Raw genomic sequence first — 2500 nt, forward strand, 5'->3', positions numbered from 1 at the left:
GGGGACCCACATACTCCCCTGCTCTACTCCCCCACTAGCTTTCCTTTCTTGCAGTTACGCTCCAGCGCATATCCAGCATGGACCTTGACCTCCAGCAGGCCCCGTGAACCCACATTACCCCCCCCCCCCCCCCCCCTCCTGCAGTTAACCCTGTACCACGTATCTAGCATGGACCTGGACCTCCAGCAGGCCCCGGGGACCCACACTTAAGCCCCCTCCCACTAACAAAGCAGAACACCACTGGCAAAATCCTCGTGCCCCTGGTACTCCAGAAAGCACATTGAAATGTGCCCCTGGTACACTGCGCAGAAGAACTGCCGCACACACACACACACGCACGCACGCACGCACGCACGCACGCACTGCTTGTGCCTATGGTACGACAACTTTTCTCGTGCCTATGGTACGACAACTTTTCTCGTGCCTATGGTACAACAATTTTTCTCGTGCCTATGGTACAACAACTTTTTGCCGTGCCCCTGGTACACCGCTCAGTAGCACTTTGCCACACAAACTCTCCTCGTGCCTATGGTACGACAACTTTTCTCGTGCCTATGGTACAACAACTTTCCTCCGTGCCCCTGGTACGACAGCTTTTCTCGTGCCTATGGTACAACAACTTTTCTCGTGCCTATGGTACAACAACTTTTCGCCGTGCCCCTGGTACACCGCTCAGTAGCACTTTGCCACACAAACTCTCCTCGTGCCTATGGTACGACAACTTTTCTCGTGCCTATGGTACAACAACTTTCCTCCGTGCCCCTGGTACGACAGCTTTTCTCGTGCCTATGGTACAACAACTTTTCTCGTGCCTATGGTACAACAACTTTTCGCCGTGCCCCTGGTACACCGCTCAGTAGCACTTTGCCACACACACACTCCTCGTACCTATGGTACGACAGCTTTTCTCGTGCCTATGGTACAACAACTTTCCTCCGTGCCCCTGGTATGACAGCTTTTCTCGTGCCTATGGTACAACAACTTTTCTCGTGCCTATGGTACAACAACTTTTCGCCGTGCCCCTGGTACACCGCTCAGTAGCACTTTGCCACACAAACTCTCCTCGTGCCTATGGTACGACAACTTTTCTCGTGCCTATGGTACAACAACTTTCCTCCGTGCCCCTGGTACGACAGCTTTTCTCGTGCCTATGGTACAACAACTTTTCTCGTGCCTATGGTACAACAACTTTTCGCCGTGCCCCTGGTACACCGCTCAGTAGCACTTTGCCACACACACACACCACTCGTGCCTATGGTACGACAACTTTTCTCGTGCCTATGGTACGACAACTTTTCTCGTGCCTATGGTACAACAACCTTTCCCCGTGCCCCTGGTACACTGCGCAGAAACTCTTTGCCACACACACACACCACTCGTGCCTATGGTACGACAACAGGCCCCGGGGACCTACATCACACCTTGCTCTTGCCTCCCTTACAGCTGAAAAAGGTCCATGCCTGTGCCCTGGCCCTGCTGAAATTCCCTCTCCATTTAGCCGAGGCAGTGAGTCGGCCTCCTGTCTCCCTTTACGGTCGAAAAAGATGTGCTCCTGGGCGCGCTGGCCCTGCTGCTACTCACATCGGGCATGGACCTGGACCTCCAGCAGGCCCCGGGGACCTACATCACACCTTGCTCTTAGCACTTTGCCACACACACACACCACTCGTGCCTATGGTACGACAACTTTTCTCGTGCCTATGGTACGACAACTTTTCTCGTGCCTATGGTACAACAACCTTTCCCCGTGCCCCTGGTACACTGCGCAGAAACTCTTTGCCACACACACACACCACTCGTGCCTATGGTACGACAACAGGCCCCGGGGACCTACATCGCACCTTGCTCTTGCCTCCCTTACAGCTGAAAAAGGTCCATGCCTGTGCCCTGGCCCTGCTGAAATTCCCTCTCCATTTAGCCGAGGCAGTGAGTCGGCCTCCTGTCTCCCTTTACGGTCGAAAAAGATGTGCTCCTGGGCGCGCTGGCCCTGCTGCTACTCACATCGGGCATGGACCTGGACCTCCAGCAGGCCCCGGGGACCTACATCACACCTTGCTCTTGCCTCCCTTACAGCTGAAAAAGGTCCATGCCTGTGCCCTGGCCCTGCTGAAATTCCCTCTCCATTTAGCCGAGGCAGTGAGTCGGCCTCCTGTCTCCCTTTACGGTCGAAAAAGATGTGCTCCTGGGCGCGCTGGCCCTGCTGCTACTCACATCGGGCATGGACCTGGACCTCCAGCAGGCCCCGGGGACCTACATCACACCTTGCTCTTGCCTCCCTTACAGCTGAAAAAGGTCCATGCTTGTGCCCTGGCCCTTCTGAAATTCCCTCTCCATTTAGCCGAGGCAGTGAGTCGGCCTCCTGTCTCCCTTTACGGTCGAAAAAGATGTGCTCCTGGGCGCGCTGGCCCTGCTGCTACTCACATCGGGCATGGACCTGGACCTCCAGCAGGCCCCGGGGACCTACATCACACCTTGCTCTTGCCTCCCTTACAGCTGAAAA

The sequence above is a fragment of the Diplotaxodon limnothrissa genome, linkage group LG18 (assembly GCF_057381915.1).
Source record: "Diplotaxodon limnothrissa isolate DT_005_m linkage group LG18, D_limnothrissa_male_GT1.1, whole genome shotgun sequence".
In the NCBI taxonomy this organism is placed as follows: Eukaryota; Metazoa; Chordata; class Actinopteri; order Cichliformes; family Cichlidae; genus Diplotaxodon; species Diplotaxodon limnothrissa.